The sequence below is a fragment of the Felis catus genome, chromosome B3, assembly GCF_018350175.1.
Source record: "Felis catus isolate Fca126 chromosome B3, F.catus_Fca126_mat1.0, whole genome shotgun sequence".
NCBI classification, from domain to species: Eukaryota; Metazoa; Chordata; class Mammalia; order Carnivora; family Felidae; genus Felis; species Felis catus.
The window spans coordinates 51,166,880-51,186,753 of record NC_058373.1 but is presented as its reverse complement, the minus strand read 5'-3'; the positions used below and the strand labels follow the sequence as shown (position 1 = coordinate 51,186,753).

The window sequence follows — 19,874 nt, the reverse complement described above, 5'->3', positions numbered from 1 at the left end:
TGATATCAGATTTTTCTGGTTTGTTCATTTCCTGTTCTAATCTTCTGAATTAGTATGAAATTTTGTTGCTCTAAACTTGCCTCTTTCCAATATGATTTACAACAGAATCCACCACTTTGAACAATCCCCGATTGGAATAAGAAGATCCTTATAAACTCTGTCTTACAGTGTGTACATGGGCCCCATTCTGTAGATTTTCATTACTCCTTGTGATTTTTTTTTTATTATTAGTTTTTAACAAAACAGAAGGAGGGAAAGAAAATTGTTATCATCCCCTCAGGCATTTCTTAGTTATGGGAATAGAAGTTTAACTATTGGTGGAGAATCCATGGGAATTTGAAATAGTTTTACTGTTTATTCAAACTATCTCCTGTTGAAAACAGTAACCTTTGCCACTGATTTAATAGCACTTGTTCAGCTCAATTATGTAAACACTTGGCACTTTTGATTCTTCTGGAGTATTATTGAATTTTAAAAATGCCATTTAGCATACTAAAGACACAATTTATTCTGCCTGCCTATTTAGAAGCAATAATGTAATATGAAAGTTTCTCAGAGATATGTAAGCAATCCATTTTTTATCTTCACTTATCAGTTGCATGTATTGTGTAAGATAATGAATTTAGCCAAAGTCAAGTCTGCTAAGCTATTGCATACTTTGGTGATAGCACCTGATACTAGTAAAATTTGCTATATGTTTACTCCACAGGAATAAATTAAATACTCACTGTGGTTACCTGCCATGAAGTGAATTTGTGTGTGGCATCTTTTTTTTGATAAAAGATACTGATTTTTTTTAGCCTAGAAAAGGAGCAGGAAGGCAAGACACATTTTCCATTCATCTGTATTTTTTCTACAAAAAAATTTTATTTTTTTAAATTTTTAAATTTTTTAAAAGCTTATTTATTTATTTTCAGAGACACAGAGACAACACGAGTTGGGGGGAGACAGGGAGAGAGAGAGAGAGAGAGGGAGAGAGAGAGAGAGAGAGAGAGAGAGAGAGAGAGAGAGAGAGAGAATCCCAAGCAGGTTCCACACTATCAGTGGAGAGCCTGATGTGGGGCTCAGACTCACCAGCCATGAGGTCATGACCTGAGCCGAAATCAAGAGTTAGATGCTTACCTGACTGAGTCACCCAGGCACCCCTACAAAAATTTTTTTAAATTGAAAGATACACACTTATAGGCTTAGAATGACTGTACAAACAAGAGTTCTGAAAATGCAGACTCCTTTGTATAAATTTGCCTGATAATTTGCTCGTTATAAAAAGCCAAGATCATTTTAGGTAGTTTTCTTTCATTTCTGAGGAATGTCCTTCCAATTTGTTCACAGTGGCCAGGAATGTTCTCCATTCCTCCTCCTTGTTCTTGAGGACTAAAAGCTGTCTTAATTTGTCTTCAATGAGTCTTGACATTAGGGCAGTCTTGGGGAAAAGAAATTAAGAGCAGTTTGTGTTATCTCTTTTTTTCGATGACTTTGAATTGCCCTTCTCAAAACATACCTGTCTTACCCTGGCTTGGCTTTTTCCTTTGCTGCCTGGATCTGAATTTGCCCACTCTTATTTCCTGGTGCCTGATTTCTGTTTTATAACCTGATGCTTAAAGGGGCTTGGACATGATTATTATTGTTGGAATTTATAAAGTCACAATGTAGGTTTGCAGCCTGGCTGTGCAGTTTCTTTCTGTTGCTTTCATTTTTGTTTTTGATTTTTACTTTGCAGATATTCTAAGCCACTGAGGACATATGTTAAATTGTGAAGTCCCCTTGGTTTAACTTTTAATTTTCCTTATTGTGACTTTTAAATTAGTGGTTTCCAGCAGGATTGCATGACAGAATTATGTATGCAGAGTTTCAAAAATACAAATAGCAAAATTTTCCCATAAATTTACTGAATCAGAAACTCATGAGACAAATGAGTTGGACTACTAAAGTTCTTGATCTTGGAAATGTGATTTAGAAAACATGGGTATTGAGGCAGAGCTACCACAAATACTATTGAAATAGGAGTTGGACCTTATATGAGTATGAGAGGAACTGGGAAATTGAAGTCTGGAAGGGGAAGTTGGAGAGTCAGAGAAACAGCCAGAGTTTACAGAGAAATTAGAGAGAATAAGCATATCTGGCCATAGGAGAGGCTGTGCAGGGGAAGTTTGTGGAGAAGTCACTCTGGGGAAGCTGTGGATCCTCAGCCAAATTCCTGGTAATGGGACTTCTGTTGGTAAGCAGGACCAGTATCTGGGAAGATGAATTAGATGTGTTGCAAGAGAGATTGAAAACAGGCTGGATCCCACCAGGCACCTCTGCCCAATGTCTGACTATGATGGATCTCCGAAGGTATTGGCTTCTACTTAACTTCTTCTTTCCAAATCTTATGCTTGTCCCTCCTTTGACCAACTCTAACTTGCACTCACACAGGAAAGGGGTTCTGAGAAACATAGCTCCTAGCAAAGTTGATATTATATAATGTATCACAGTGGTCACACACCAAAGTTGTGGAGGAGTGAGAACTATGAATATGGAGAGGAATTGTGCCAACGGAGAGAGGGGAATGAAGAAGCAAAGGACCGTGTTCTCCTCAAAAAACCAAAAGAATGGCTGATCCTCAGAGCTACCTTGGTTCTCAATGGCTTATCAATTTCAGACCTGTATACTCTTAGAACTCTAGGTATTTCTGATTTTCTGAATATTTGAGTGTATTATGTTGCAAAAAAAAAAAAAAAGAGAGTCTGTTTATCTAACACTTGTCACCAAAATAAAATTGGATAAGCAGTAAAGAGCATCCAATGAGCTGCTCAGAGATTTGCCCCAACTGACTAGAAAATATATTGTCAGGGTCTAAAACACAGCATATTTGGCATACTGTTAGGACTCAAAAAGTATTTGTAGAATGAATGAACAAATGATTGAATAAATGAATATAGACTATGGGCTATTCTGCCAATTTTTGTATATCACTCAATAAAACTGTGTATGAGAATCTAATGCTCTAGATTCTCCATCAAGCTAAGTGGATGCTGAGTTGATTTGTCAGGAATAGTAATTGACTTTGTTACATTTTCCTTGATATTCCTTGATCTTGAGTGTCATGTTTTTAGATAGGAAGGCTGGTCAGTTAGGTGAGCTGTGTGGGGTCCCAGAATGTTCTGAAGACTGTGAGTAGATACAATATTTGAATCTAAGGCATTAGTTTCATTACCATATTACTTGGAATAGGTGGGCTAACCAATTCTAGAGGCTTTATTTGAATATTGTCAAGCTTGAAATGCCTTATCAAAGTTTTTGTTGAGATGGCCTTTTAACTCCAGTGTGATTAGTTTTCTTTTTTTTAATGTGAAATTTTATTGCTTAATTAGGGATGTAGAATGTGAACCTATGAGAGTAACATACCTACTTCTCGGTATGCATGTTACATATTCTTACAATTACCTGAAAGGATCAGACTTTGACCCTTTATATTTCACATCTTCCCCTTTGTTGTTTTGTTATATGAGAGGGTGAGAGGAGTGGAAAATGTCCCTGTCTGCAAACGGTATGGAGAAAGATCTAGCTTCCATTTCTTCTCAAAGCCTTGGCAAAGGCTGGCTGGGCTTGTAGAGAAGTATGATCCCAAATATAAGGCTGAAATAAAAGCAGAGTCAATTCTTCAGTGTTAGTGCAAAACCAAAATTTGAGGTTATGAGGGTTCAGAGCAAGACCAACTTTTCTCTTTTCACTCAGCTCTTGGCCTGGGAGCACAATAATGCATGGTTTGTAAAAAATCACAGTACTCTATGTGTCAGGACTGATGAAGGGAATTTACTAAAAAAACCTCAGATTTTATTCTGCATGGTGTATATTATTTCCAGGGAAGGGTCTTACAGTGTCTTCTCCAATTTTCCCCTTGCATTTGGATGCCTCTTCATACAATTAAAAATGCTTAAAATTGTTTTCATAAATATTAATTCATTTGTATATTACATAATTAAAATATAAAGAACATTTAATTACAATTATTTTTTCCTGAATCAAGCAAACAAAAGTTTACACACATTTAATTGATCACAAAATTTTCTTGTGAGTGCAGTAAATTCACACAATCATTTAATGTTCTCTTCATTTCTCCCCTGCTCCTATTCAGGGTTTGTTTCTTGTATCATAGTTGTATATTCCAAGATGAATGGAGGAAGGCTGGAAGGACAAGGGCAGGACTTAAGGATTCCAAGGGTAATGTGTCTGCAAAGATTCTTCTCAGGTGGAACAAGATTTGGGTTCCCTGGTATGCTGCTGGAATTGGAGGGATGGATAACCTAGGTTTCTTAGTTTCCTCTTATTTTATTTTTCCAGTGTCCTCTTTATTTCCAGTGTCCTCTTTCTCCTCCCGATTCACAATGGCTTGCTAATGTTTCTCCTAGGTTAACTTGTCCCATATGGGAGGCAATAGTCTAGATGTGACTTGAGGCAGAAACCAGAGGGATTATTAGCAACTTTGATACATCTTTTGCAATTCTAAATATGAATCAGACATTGAAAATTTTTTCCATGCCAAGGTGATGGTCCAAGTTGCGCTTAAATAATTACCTCGGCTCTCAGAAAGGATATTTAAATCAGAGTATATATAAAGAGTGTACAAAGGCTTATGGGAGAAAGTCCATGTCATATGCCGGGAATACTACACTGATGGAAATGACAGTTCCTTTCAGCCTGTTATGGATTTGTTGAGTATATCTAATATGAATACTTGTTGAAAATATCTAAAATGTCTTCATTCATGTTACTCATAAAAATATTGATTACAATAGGGCTGAGGACATGGTTCTAGGGCCCATGGCATATCATTAAAGATCCCTTTTCTAGTTGATTGTGATTCTGATTAGCTTTTTGAGAAAAGATGTTTGTTCAGATATGTTTCCCTAACTACAATGTCAGAATCCCTAACTTCTTTGTTTTTATAACAGGATATATGAAAATCTATCATATATCATACCAAAATCAAGGTAATAATACTCTATACCTACTTTTTGGCCCAGCAATTCCACCCTTAGGTATTTATCTAAGAGAAATGAAAATATGTTTACTGAAAAACTGGTAGAAGAATGTTCATAGACATTTTATTCATAATAGCCCAAAACTGGAAATGACCCACATGTCCATTAATTACAGAATGGATAAACAAAACATGGTATGTGCATACAATGGAATACTACTCAGCAAAAAAAAGAATAAACTATTGATATGTGTAATATGGATGAATCTCAAAAGCATACTAAATGAAAGAAGTTTTATATAAAAGAGTAACTACTGTGTGATTTAATTTATGGGAGTTCTAAAACAGTTAAAACTAATCTTATGGTGCAAAACAATCAGAACAACGATTGCCTCTGGGAGTGGGTAGGATCAGGTATTGACTGGTAAGGGGCACAAGTAACTTTCCAAGATGATGGTCATGTTCTATATCTTGGCAGCAGTTTTTAGGTAGGTATATGAGTAAACATATCAATGTAAATGGCACCCTGATTGGGAAATGAAACGTCACAGTGTACCTGATGCAGCTCCTTGTGCTTATTTCCAGTTACTGCCTCTCAAGGGAAACGGTGTCCGTCAATATTAAGACTTGCCTGTTTTTTAATTTCATAGTGCTGGGCAAGTGAAGAATGTTGAAATATTAGATCTTCTGGCTTTTTCTTCTAGTTACAAAAACTGAATAAGAGGGGCGCCTGGGTGGCGCAGTCGGTTAAGCGTCCGACTTCAGCCAGGTCACGATCTCGCGGTCCGTGAGTTCGAGCCCCGCGTCAGGCTCTGGGCTGATGGCTCAGAGCCTGGAGCCTGTTTCCGATTCTGTGTCTCCCTCTCTCTCTGCCCCTCCCCCGTTCATGCTCTGTCTCTCTCTGTCCCCCCCCCCAAAAAAAAAAACAAAACAAAACAAAACAAAAAACAACTGAATAAGATACTGTAATACTTAATGTATCAACTGGTTTAATGAAGCAAATTCTGTCTACATGACCTCCATAAAACGTGAACTGACCAACTCCATCTTGCACACATCTGGGTCTTGGAGTTATAGTTAAAGTAACTGTTTGCCTGATTGAAATGTCCACTCTTCATTCAGATATCTAGACTTTGGTTAGACACCCACTAAATGAGGCATGCGTGTGCAAAAGCATTCCAAACTGAGCAGATACAAAGAAATATTATCCTTTAGAACCCATTTGATCCTTTTTTTTTAACCCAAGAAAACATAAATGCAACAATATATCAATTTGACTGTAAATATTATCTAAGTATGTCCTTTAAAAGCCAATGGAATGTCAGATACAATTTATTTTCCACCAGTGCAAGCTGAGACATTAAGTGGCAATTCTACTTCCATTAGCTAAATCTGGCAAATATGCAACTGTTTAAAGGCATTGTCGATAGCCATTGCACAATTAAGTATTTGTACTGATGCCTTATTAAATTACCCTTTTCAAGTAGGCATAATAAACTAGGAGTTCACTGTACAGATTTTCATGGTGAAAGTCAGATCAGTATGGGATTTATTTAGAGAGAATTTAGTGCACTGAGTAATGAAATAAATTTCATATGTCTTGCCAAAATAAATCTTAATTTCCTTAAAACTTCTTTTGTTTTTAGGGGCAAGAAACAGGAAAATAAATATCCCTGCAAATATAATTGTCATGATTTGTAACATTAATGAAGCAACTTTATAATTCCAATTGTCTTTTTAATAACAAAATCTATTTTGTTTTTAACTGGGAGCATTGCTGTACACAGGGATTCCCAATCTTCCCATAAAAAGCTGGTTCTTCTCCCCAACTTTAAGATACCTACAGGGGCTGAATGATGAATGTGTGAATGGGGAGGGGGATGACCGAGGGAGGTGATGGAGAAAGAATTAGAACAAGGAGGCTGTGGAGGAGCTTGTTGAGCAACAGCTGAAGATAGCTTTGAGATCTAGGGAGATACTAATCTTCTGGGTAGACCTTTCTGCATCTTGTCTGCAGAGCAGTGTTAACCAGATGGGTCTTTATTTTTATTTTGTAATGCATGGGTCTCTTTTTTCTTCTGTTTTCTTTTTTTCTGAGTATTTCTTTTTTTTTAAATGTTTATTTTGAGAGAGAGAGAGAGAGAGAGAGAGAGAGAGCGAGCATGTGAGCAGGGGAGAGGGAGAGAGACAGGGAGACACAGAATCCAAAGTAGGCTTCAGGGTCTGAGCTGTCAGCACAGAGCCCGATGCTGGGTTTAAACTCACAAACCCTGAGATTATGACCTGAGCCAAAGTCAGTTGCTTAAAAGACGGAGCCACCCAAGTGCCCCATGGATCTCTTTTTCTTTAGTAGTTAGATATAGTTCTCATCACATAATTCTTAAGTGATGATTATGTTTTTCTGAGTCTGGTACTGCATTAGTTTCTATATAAAAATAATTGGACTTCCATTTTCCTCTTTCCCCATCTACTCACCAAAGTTAAAAATGTTTGGTTCCTGTTGACCTTCAATTACTGACTCTGCCAAATATCAAATTTTCTAGCACTGTGGTTTGTTACAAACAGAAAATACTTAGTGATTATTTCTAATTCAATCGGAATGAAATAAGTGAATTCTTGAATTCTTCTAAAATATTAGATAATGGTATAGCATATACCAACTAATTGGATACATGACTGAATTTTTGTAGTTTTCATCTGGCCATTTGATGTTATATGAGGACATAAGTTACTCTGTGCCTTTCTTATTGCTTAAATTGCCAAGACAAATGCTTTTGTTTTCCAGTTTGCCATAATGTAAAGCGTAATTTTGGGGATAGTTCTTCTCAAGAAATATTTCTGTAAGATAAATTATGTTAGAGATATTTTAGGGGAGCTTCTTCAAGGCATTGTGATAAATCTTTTTGTATTGGAAAGAATCACTTCAATTTACCTCTCTGAATACCTTTCATTTTCATTTGCTAAAGATGAGAGTATGTTTGCATTTTGAATTTTTTTGCATGCTGATTATAATCTTTAATTGTTTTTACCACATTTATCTGGGTTGATGGCAGATAAGGAAAGCAAGGCACAGATGGAGTTGTTTTTTAATGACCTCTTACACAAGGTAAAACAAGATTAAATATCAAGATGGCAGTGTCAGGCCACCAAACACACACCTTTAATTACTTCTGTGTTATATTTTCTAAAAAAAAAGCTGTGATTCTTTGAATCATGTAAAAATCTACTCAGCCTTTTATAGAATTTTCTAATTTTTCAGTACAACCTAATCTGTCTTTTTACATGCAAATACACAGAGTTAATTATTCCTAACACCTATTGTCTTATTCAAAATAACTCAGAGAGGAAAGGTAGTATATAGTAGAGGAAAGAACTAGAAGATGAGAGATAAGTGTTCTAGTCTGAGATCCACCACTAACTTTGAAAACTTGAGCAAATCATTTGCTTTCTCTGGCCTTAGTTTCATCAAGGCACTTGAAGTAGGTAATGTGTCAAGCACAAGTAAGAGTTAAAAATTTGTTTTGCTTTGTCTTTGCAGTCCATTCTGGGACGAGGAACAGACTTAGTTAGGGGCCAGTGCTAAAGTGGAAACTGGAAAAAAAAACACAAAGCAGACTTTCTGCAAGTATGGTGGATGGACTATCTTTTAAGCAATACAAATCCCTGGGCCCTATAATTTCGAAGCAGAGTTTTCTAGAAGGGGGTGGAGATGAGGTGGGTCTGTAATTCTAACAAGTGCTTCAAATGATTCCAGTGCTCGTTGAAATTTAATAACCACTTCCATAGGAGAAATGTATGAGATAAACATTCTGTTCCCCTGAATACAGTCTTTTAAAAACTGTATTCAAAAATTAGTCTTTCGTATGAAAAACATGGGCATAATCCACAGCTCCTAAAGAGTGATGATGCCTAGTATAGATCTTGAGGCCAAGCTGGCCAGGATGACCAAGGACTCCAAAGACCTCTGAGACTTCTGAGGAGGGTTCCTAGAGGATTCTGATAAAAAAAAAAAAAAAAAATCAAGAGGCTAGAGCTTGCTTAGATGGTGATAGAACCAAGACCTGGCTCTGGGAGATGGTCTTTGAAGAGGTAGTATCGTTTCTTAATAGAGTTAACAGGGAGAGTTAGGATGGGGACCAGTGTCAAGTGGGAGGCTGAGGGAGACAGACCCTAGGTCAAGGTCATGGAAAACAGAAAGAACGATGCCAATGGCATTTCAGCTCTTTCCTGCAGTTAGAACTGGCATTTTGTGTCATATAAGTAAGTCCTGATGGCCTCAGGGACCCTGTCACCAGCCAGCCAGCCAGCCAAGATGAGATACTGCCTATAGCTTGTATGGCTGGAACACTTAAAGTTCAGCACAAGGCTTCCTGTGTCTATGTTATGTGTAGTTTGGTCTCTCTTCTTCCCACATTTATATTTATAGAATTGCCCCTAAGTACTGTTTTAGACTTCCCCAAATAATTATTTTTGTGTTATTTACAGTGTAAGAGATATTCTTCAGGTTGTGTAAATCAGTAATCTCTGAACTAGGTAGTCCTCAAATTAAAAAAAAAAAAAAGGTCACTACAGGAGTGTCCATATTGGGGCAACCTCACAGTTGTCCTCCTACTAGAAATTGTCCTTACATATCAACCTTCAGCCCTTTAATACTTGAATCTATAAGAGGGGGCTGCACAGTAGTGATTGAGAGTGTAGGTTTAGAAGCAGTCATTTTGGGGTTCACTATCTTGCCCCAAACTAATGGGCTGAAGAACCCTGAATAGGTTCTCCATCTATGAAATGGAGATAAAGATATGACCAAACTTGTAGAGATGTTATGAAGATTAGAAGAGTAATATATATAAAGTGCTAGGAATGCTACTTGTCACAACACTGTGTGGTTAACCCTCCTTTGTTCTTAGTGAAAAAGACAACCGCCTGTGATATAGGACTTGAAAGGTACTCAAGCCTCAGTCCTACTGAGGAACAGTGGGGCCCAGAATTACTACTATTGATGTTCTAGGTTAAGAGAGCAGCAATTCTAGAATTGTAGAATATGATTCAGGAAGAGTGCATGTGAGGCCATTACACTGTGATTCACTTTGACTTCATCAGATGAGATAGTGTGGCCCAGAAGGAATTGCCTCAAATTAGCACAAGTGTAAGCAACTCAGAAAAGTTTCTGCAGGACATACTAGGTGGGGACCTTTGTGGGCAGCCCAATGGTGTATAAAGCTAGAGGTGAGAAGGGGAGCATGCTTTTTATTTTGCCAGTCTTGCCTATGAGAGAAGTCAACATAATGACAGTGTTTTGATAGTTAACCAGAATCTAGATGGATTTGTGTCTCTGTTGAATACTCATAGTTTTTCTTCCTTGGTTAAGGAAGGCTGTGTCCCTGTATCTTGATTAGTAGTTCTGTAAAGCACTAGGCTGAAATCCTCTATTGATCTCCAGATAGCACAGCCAGGCTTCCAGCTGCCCTGACAGTCGCCTCCATTCAGAGTCCAGGAGCCGGCAAGCATTGCTGCCTTGGTATTCACTGGGAAGGCCTCTTGCTAACACAGACACTGTCCAATCCTATGCAATGTGGAGTGAAAAAAATGGCTCCTGAACAAGACCTTACAATTGTGAAAGGAGTGAATGGAGGGAGGAACAGCAGCCATCTTATCCAAGGGTAAATGAATTTAGGGTTTATTTGAACCACTTAGCCCATCTCTTGTCTACATGATCTCCTGTCACATTGGAAGAAATCGATGCTTATTAATTCTAAAAATGAACAGAATCCTGACTTTAAATCACAGAATCCATAGGACCTTTTTTCCTTTATTTATTTTTTTTATTCTATTATTTCAGATAACATATTCTTGCCTATTCTAAGATCCATATCTATAACTTGGATATTCATACATTTAAAATTATACCTTGGTATATTTAGTTTATTTTACATGCAGCGTTTAAGTGGAATTCATTTCAATGACATACTATAATGCCTACCTAATATTCTTATTATTGATTTTAGTATTTCAAAAGTATTATTCATGGTGACACCTACTGGGAAGCAAATTTCAGTTATATCAATATATATTATTATAATATAGAAAACATTAATATTTGATGGTGACATAAGTGTGACACAAAGGCAATAAACTCATTAATAAACACCCACATGTCATTAATAAAACATTCCAAGATGACAACTATGAATTTTCAGTTCTTGTTCCTCAAGTTCACTGTTTATTTACCAAGTATATTTTGCATGTTGCCCATTTTTCAGAAAAGTTATTTTCAGTTAATGAAGCTGACCCTCCTTTAAAGTAACATAGGGCTTGAAAAATTTATAATGATAATATTGGTATGAAATCCATGAATTTTCTAAACAAAAAAAGAGGTTTATCAAAACATAACACTGCTTTCCTCTCTTTTCCTTTTCTTCCTGCCCTCTCTCTCTCTCTCTCTCTCTCTCTCTCTGTGTGTGTGTGTGTGTGTGTGTGTGTGTGTGTGTGTTGCTTGGCAACCAACATTGATCTGTCCAAAAAAAAAAAAAATCACATGACTTAGGAATTGCTAGTGGCAATATTACTCTGTCATTTTTCTTTCTCATACTGAGCTGATGAAGATACTACTAACTGCAACAGCTATTAATTGTTTCTTCTTTCTTTGAAATTTAATTTTCCATGTATTTACCATACATTGAGAATGGTGCTGCTAAAGACTGGCCTGGAGGAGATGGCTTGAGGGTGAGAGATGAGTGGGAAAGACTTTGAGATAAAAGAGAACAGTAGAACATTCAATTGTTTTTCATGATTTACCAGGTCATTCTTGCCTTCCCAAAATACCAATCCTGGCAAAATCTAGTCAGGGAACCTCCATTTCCCCTCACTTGTATTTTGAAACCATAACCGGGAAAACTTGCTGATTGCCTCCATGAGACCAATGGGTATGTATGTGTTGTTATGCATTTATTAGAACCATCTTCCTGATCATTGGGCACCACACAGGATCTTCCTGTCAGTCTGGTGTGTGAGACTTCCACCTGTGCCATTCAGTTCCCTGCTTAATGTTACCCTCTCTTGAATGAATACTCTGTTCTCTGATAGAATCTTTGATTTGCAGCCTTTTTTTCTTCCTAAAAACCATTGCTGATAAAGCATCCAACATTTTGGGGCCATCCTTATTGCTGCCAGAGTATTTTGATCAGAATTAAACAAAACTCAGGACATGGACAGTGGGAATTTCACTGAACTCCATAAATTATTATTATTATTTAAAAAAAATTTTAACATTTATTCACCTTTGAGAGACAGAGAGTGAGCAGGGGAGGGGCAGAGAGAGACACACACACAGAATCAGAAGTACAGAGCCCCATGCAGGGCTCGAACCCATGAACCACAAGACTATGACCTGAGCCGAAGTTGGACACTTAACTGACTGAGCCACCCAGGTGCCTCCATAAATTATTTTTATAAAGTATTTTTTATTTAAAAGAATCAGTCTGGAAGAAACTACCTTGCCTGGAGGTATGGGGCAAGTAGCAACAATGACATGCCAATCAAATGGTCAAAAGTGTGTCACAAGTAAATAGAAGATATTTTCTTTTCTAAATCCTCTTTTATCTACAGTTACTTATTTATTTTGAAAGGCCTTGAAACATATTCCCTATGTGAAGTATATCCAGTTTCATATTGTCTCTGTATTATATTCTTATGTCTATGAGAATTGATGCTGTTTTCTCATATTGTTTTTGTGACTTTCTCTTTGTAAAACTAACAAGGCAGAAGCTTCAGAGACTCTTTACTGGCTAATACCTGACCCCTTGCTCTCACATTACAGCTCCGAGTGACCATTTTCAAGGCAAAAGGTCATCTGCATCCCCATCCCTTTGGAACCAATGTGCATCAACCTTCTAACCTTTGCCTTAGAGAGATGATGGCTGTTTGGGCTGCAATCCCTTCATTACAGATGGTCCATATTTTATATTTAGTATGGAAGGTCAAATTTAGGAAAGCAATTTCTCTTAAAGCTTAGAGTTCCAATAATCCAACATCTTCTATAGGCTTATGGGTGAGTGGGCAGTAATGGGTTTATGGGAAGCGCCCGCTGGTCTGTCTTTTCCAGGGAGGGGATTATTCCTGTCAATCTAAATTTTTAGAATTGGTGGGCTCCCATTGTTTATTATTCAGCACGCTTTTATTAGATTGTCTCTAAGCACAATGCAGCAAGTGGGGCATCCTTCTGAGCAGGCTAGCAGGCTGGATCAATATCTCCAGGCATTTAAAATCTTGGATAAAATAATGCTACATTTTCATCTTAGCTCCAGAAAAGAGTCCCGCATGTAGTTCTGTTGCAGAGAGAACATACAGAAAAATGCACAGTGGCATTAGTACAGACAGTAATTGTCTAACAATGATAGAATCTATGGGTAACATGGTAGATTTTTCAGGTGAACAGAGGCTTAAGATATTTTACTCTTTGTGACAGTTTAGCCTAAATCTACAAAGAAACATAGTATGACTAGGCTACACAAATGCATTTGTTGTGCTAACTTCAAATAAAATACCAGAAAAAGATGGCATTACTTTTAAAATTAATATTGTAAATGAATTTTTATCTATTAGTACACATGTGAATGGAGTGAGACAGGGACTAGATTAACTCACTTATGTGTAGCAGATGAATTAAATCAACCACAGTGACTTGAGACCTAAGAGAAGCCACATGACCTTGGAGCCTTTGGTTGTGCAAACCCCAGAAGATCAAACTACTCTATGGAAATATGGGTGGGGGCGTTGGGTCACAACCTCCATGTCTAGATCAAGGTTCCTATCCTTAATGAACTCTAGAAATAAAGCAAAGCAAACACTCTAGTCTTTTGTGTTAAGATATGAGGCTTAAAAATTCTTCACCCTGATTTTTCAGTTTGCCTGAATAGAAACTAGGCTGGGAGTCGAACAGACTCTAGGAAGGAAACTCTCCTGAGAATTAGTGATGTTGAGATAAATGTGGTGCCCTCACTTACCTGCCCATTCCCTCCAGTAGGCAGAAAGACATGTAGGGGGACACATGTGTCATGGACAAGTCGAATCAGGTCATTAGTTTGTTGTGCCTTGAAGACATTTTAATAAAAAAAAATAGGTAATGATGGTGATAGTAGCTGCTAGTATTATTTTTATCATTGTTGAATATTTACTATGTCTTAGATGGTCCCATAATATTTTCTCAGAAGTTCCCTTGAGATAAAATATTATTATTATCTAGTTACTCTAATCAAGAAGCTCAAGGGGAGAAAGTGAGTGTTTATTGAATATCTTTCATGTGCCGGGCAGCATTATTGGAATTTTATATACATTTTAATTTTATATTTAAAACTCTTTTAGGTGCATACTAACTGCAATTATACAGGTGAAGAATCTGAGGCTCAGGAAGATTAAATAAGTTACTCATGGTTATAGAGCTAGTATGTGGTAGAGTTGGGTTGAAAGTAACTAGGTCTACTTTGTTCCTAAGTGTATGCTGTTTTCTCTTGACTATGTTGCCTATGATAAAGAGCAAATACCATCCACATTTAGGTCTTTTGTCTTGTCCTTCAGAGGTGTTTGTCTTACCACTGCCTCATTTGCACTCAGCTCTCAAGGTATTTGATCCTGAAGTTATTGGACAGACAGAAATGTGAGGATCCATGAGCTGAAGCCCATGTCATTACTCTCTGGCTCATAGAAGGCTAACATGTCTGGAATTCTCCAAGGAAGACTTAGTGGAACCAAGATGCTAGAATCAGGAGAGAGGAACAAGCATAACTCAAGAAGTGGTTTAATCCCAAAGACATGTAAACTAATTCACTCCTTAAAGTTTGTGCTATTCGCTCATGTACCTAAAGCTGTCATTCAACACTGACTTAAATTCACTTTGTTTTTTAGAATGTTTCACTGTTTGCATCAAAGTCCTGACTATAATCCTTTAATGGGGTTCAGGCAGTTGTAAAATCCAGCTAGGAGTTGAAAATGAGACTCTACCTTGAGGACACAAAAGAGGCCGATCTGACATCGCTGTGGACACTTGATTTCTTACTTCTCTTGCTTGAAAACCTGAGGAATCATCATTACCACAGCCCCTGTGGGTCCCTTTGTGCCTCATTTCCTCACATGCAAAATTAGATGATGACATGGCTGTCCCATGACCTTGTTGATTAAAGAAAAACCTGCAAACATAGCAGTGAGGAAAGGCCCAGGTGTCTGAAGGGAAATATTGTCCTCTTTGTTCAAATGCTCTTTAGAATGTTCAGGAAAAAAAATGACAAACAGAGTTAGTGAAAGCAGGAGGTAAAATGCTGAATCTAAAGCACTTGAACAACTATTGAACTTGAACCTGTATCAGGTACTAATGCCTGTCAGGATGGAGAGGGAAAGAAACCCAAACTCAAGAGAGTGCAAGTGGAGAATCTGACCTCAGAAACATGTTACTTTGTTTCTGCAATTTTTCTCTTCTCTGCTGTCTGCAAGAGACAATATAGGAGACACAAAGTTAAAACCGGTGATTAAATTCCAGAATGTCTTTCTTTGGAAGAGCATGAGAGAAATCTCTGATTCCTACATGTTTGAACCAAGTCTATGAAAATAGCAAAAGACAGTGACCTTGAGGGACGTGAATAATTAATTAGCCAGTTAGCATCTTTCCCTCTCATTAGTCAAAGAAGTCAAAGGTAGTCAAAGAAGGAATCAGAATCTAGCCTCTTGGAAGGCTTTGGTTGGTAAAGTGTTCATATGAATACAGAGGCAGCCAAGGAGTGAGAGCCTCTGAGAGCAGCACTCACATCTAGAGAGTCATAGCAATGAGGAGGTGCCCCCCAGTGGCTATGGCATGGACCCTAGGGTCTGGAGACCTGGGCTGAAATCCTGGTTCTGCCACTTACCTGGCTGAATTATTTAAATTCTCTTAGTTTTCTCAGTCATAATTCCCACATTGTCAGGTTTGAGGATTAAATGAAGGACTGCATTTAGCGTAGCTCCTGCAACGTATTAAAAACTCTCTGGAGGAGAGCTATAATAATTATTATTACTTAAACAGATTTGGGGAGAAAGGTAGGTTAAACTTGAACAAAAGTTGACAGTGGTCAGATTGTTGAGGTGCCTAAGGTTGTCTTTTTTTTTTTAAGCTATTGGAGAGTTTCTTCTGTGTTTGTAATGAGAAATTCATTATATTTTATGCTATTATACATAGGACAAAAACATTAAAAGGACATCAGCATCACTCACTTTTGTTTTCTCCATATTTCATAGTTTAGTAGGAAAGACCTGGGCAGTAAGATTATAAAGCCATATTTCCCAAAATCTATGTTCAAAACATGAGACCCTAGAGAAATCCTGAGATTCACAGTGCATGCTCTCATGTTAAAGGCTCTTTAAAGTTCCAGAGTAAATTAATTTGTCTAATTTTGTTAAACTAAGTGTTTTCCAAACCTATTTGACCATGGGATGTACATTCTACACTTTCACCCGTTAACCCAAAACACTCTGGGAAAAGTTGATCTAAGATAGCACTTTCCTCCTGCTAGCATTGTAGGCAGAGAACCCAGGAGAAAATGCTGATGGTTTATAGATCTGGAACTAAAAACCCCTATCTTAAATTGCCATGAAAATCTTTTCTAATAACCCTGATGGAGTGCTGGGTCAGTTTTTTGCATTGAGCAGAAGTGGGCACTATCAGGGCATCATTTAGTGAGTACGTATGTGTTAAATGTTCACACTTGTTGACCATGTCTGGGTGCCCAGAGCTGATATTTGGCAGCGCCATAGAGCTACTTGCTACATAGGGAGGACTCATTTGCTGAGAGTGAATTGTTCTTCAGGAAGAAGTGAAAGGCAATGAAGAGTGGGCTAGTTAGATCAAGGGGAAAAGGGAAATAGCCCCGGCCAATAGCCTGCTGTGTTTTCCCTCTGCCTGGACATAAGATGTGCTTTTGAACAACAAGGAATCTGATTATTTTGTCATTTAAAAAAGGCAGAAAAGGCCTTACTTTTTTTTTTTTTAGGAGAATCTGATTTTTTTTGGTCTATGAAACAATGTTTTTAAAAACTGATTTGTTTCTAAAGTAGCCTACAAAAGCTTATTTCAGCTCTATTTTTTCTAAACTGTCAGGACCCCTTCATCTTAACCCTGGTAGTAGAAATGACAAATTTTACCATTTATCTAGTCTACAAATATTTCCTGACTTGCATTGTACTTGGATGCAAAGATAGAAAATATCTAGTCCTTACCTTCAAGCTGCTTACCTTAAGGTGATATAAGACATAAACGACAGTACACAAAGGAGTTTTGGATAAGTGAAATAGAAGTAAAGTACACTGGAAACAGTTCAGGTTGGGATGATTAAGATTTGTGGAGGTACCATTCAACCTTAGCCTCACAGAATGGGTAGGAATTTAACAGGCAGAGAAAGAGGTGTGGGCACTTAAGACAGAATGCTTTGGAATCACCTCTTAAAAACAAGGCACCAGGAGCTGACAAATTAACTTCTGTCTCATGTTCCATTGTTTTCTTCATGCCAAGATCTGCAGAGATGAGATAATTTCTGAGAGTCTGACACAGCAGCTCTCTCCCTTAATAGGGCGTGCATAGTAGAACTGCAGTTAACAAGTCTTTGTGGTCCCAGAGAGAAATTGATGTTTGCTGATTGCACTGTGCTGAAGTAAAATTACAAGAGTGCATTAAAATCCTTTGTAAGGAAGGTTGAAGGCATTACAAAAATGCGTGGGCATCTTGGGCATTAATATTTGATTCAATATCTTTTAGTTGCATATGGCATATTTTGATGGAAGAGGCGTGTGTAGATATAAATACAAATTGGAGAACCACCAGGGCCAGTGCTAACTGTCAGTAAGACTCTGACTGGCGGGATCCACTCAACCTCATCTCATACACAGATTTTTTAAGGCCTATCTTGAAGTAAAAATAATCTAGGGAAGCTTTTTTCTGTCTGTTCCATTGTCCGCGAAAGGAGGAACAGTAACTTCTTGCAACCAACAACCATAACACACCCACTAAGGATGGCTAGAGCACTTCCTGAGTCAAAGCATGGTGCTCAGGCACTGACATGAGTGGCAGAAAGATAAACACAGTTTCTGTTTTTTAAGGATTTCAGAATCTAGTGGAGGGACACAGAATCTAGTGGAGTAGCCAGTGAACATGAAAATGGCAAAATAAGTGCTTGGGGAGGGAGGAGGGAAGGATGAGATCCTGTAAGTGTCTGTCGTATGGCAAACTTATTGCATTTCATTGAAAAGGTTTTTCTCTATTTCCACTCATAGACTACCCATTTGGGACCTTGTGGGTCATTACGGACATATTTGCTTTTTGTCTGTATCACTCGTCCTGCTCAGCCCTGCTAGAGCAGCTGTCTCTGCTGGTGTGGAAGAGGCTTTCCTCACTGGCTTTCAGACAGACAGGGTTCAAATGCCATTCACAGAGCTCACTCAAGTTAGATTAAGCAGAGAAGGATTGGTTACAGGGTATCAGACAGCTTACAGATTTGGGGGGCAGTGAGAGAACCAAACTTGGTTGCCACACAGCAGAAGTGAGTAGCCAGGAGGAATGTTCAATCACTCCACAGGAATGTGCCAATAGAAAGTACACTAACATTCATGAAGCCACCACCTGGAACAGCAGAACTCCACTGTGGCTGCTGAAGGTGAACTTAACATCTTCATAACCATGCTTTCCCGGGGAGAGGCTTGTGGCCTCACAGAATTTACCTGGCTTTTCCAAATCTCACAGGGTGGGTCTGCTTTTTTGAAGTTAGTCACATGCAAAGCATTCTTGAAATGGAAGTTTTTTGGATTCTCTTTGGGAAAAGCATAATCCATAATACAGAAAATTACCAAAATGGTGAGACAGGTTAATAAAATCATTGGCAGCCACAAATGAGAGTGGTCTGTTGCATCATCCCTCAGACTTTTTGCCCCCTGAAAGTTTGATCAAAGTTTTAGAATTTAATGACATTCACAGATTGGCTTGGTACAGAATAACACTTCATTGTCTTTCCAGGGATAGCAGTGCAGCCTGGACTTTATTGGAATATGTCAAAGAAAAACAAAGATAGTCAGGATTTGAGCTCCCTATGTGCTTTACTTCTGTCTGTCCCTTGTGTTCCTGGATTTGGAGGCTCTCTGCCAGACATTATAACCCTGGATGACTTACAGTTGTTTCCACTTCTTCCCTGAAGACATGTAATATAGTAGCCTCTCCTGTGTTCAGCGTATATATTACTCATCTCTAGATGAATCAGGTAGGACTAACTAGAGACCAAAATTAAAATGCTTTGGTATTGCAACTCTCTATAGTTGTTTTAATTAGAATTTTGTATAAAGGAACACAAATCCTATCTTCCTGGCCCAAACTTGAGGAAAGTTTGATTTTAATGATATCAAGAGGCTTCATTGAATGCCCAGGCCTCCAAGAGTATAAGACAAGGGCAGCAGAAGTCTGTGGATTATCACCAATAACATAAGTCCATTGCATTTTGTTTCTGTTCTGTCACTAATTATTTCTAGAATAACAATTCAATTGGTCCAGATGACCTTTCTGTTCCGAGGCACAGGTTGCTAACCAGCCCTGGGAAGTCCCCTCTTCAGGTCAAGGGTTCACCCTTGGTCCAATCAACTATGTCATGATTGGGAAAAGAGGCTACATGGTCTACTACCCATTTAGCACAGGCTGATTTTCTGAGAAGGAACATGTTCAGGCCAGTCCACCAAAGCCTTTGTGATACAAAGCAAAACTCTTTGAGGCTTTTGAATTGGCCCTTGCGCATAGCTGGCAGGCTGGTAGGGAAGGGAAACTAAGGTCTGTTTGCATGAGGACCTCAACAGCCATTAGAGAGGGAGCTTATCTCAAGTTAAAAGAGAGCCAAGCATGTGGCAGTTGATTAAGTAGTGG

At 38.1% G+C, this 19,874-nt stretch overlaps 1 long non-coding RNA gene across 1 annotated transcript; it reads right to left on the bottom strand.

Moving 5' to 3' along the window:
• Nucleotides 1–1,102: 1,102 nt before the first annotated feature.
• On the bottom strand, nt 1,103–5,710 carry LOC123385936. Its single transcript, XR_006599226.1, has 3 exons — nt 5,520–5,710; nt 3,427–3,618; nt 1,103–2,235 (listed from the first exon to the last, which is right to left on the bottom strand). It is a non-coding gene; the product is annotated as an uncharacterized LOC123385936 (long non-coding RNA).
• Nucleotides 5,711–19,874: the final 14,164 nt, after the last annotated feature.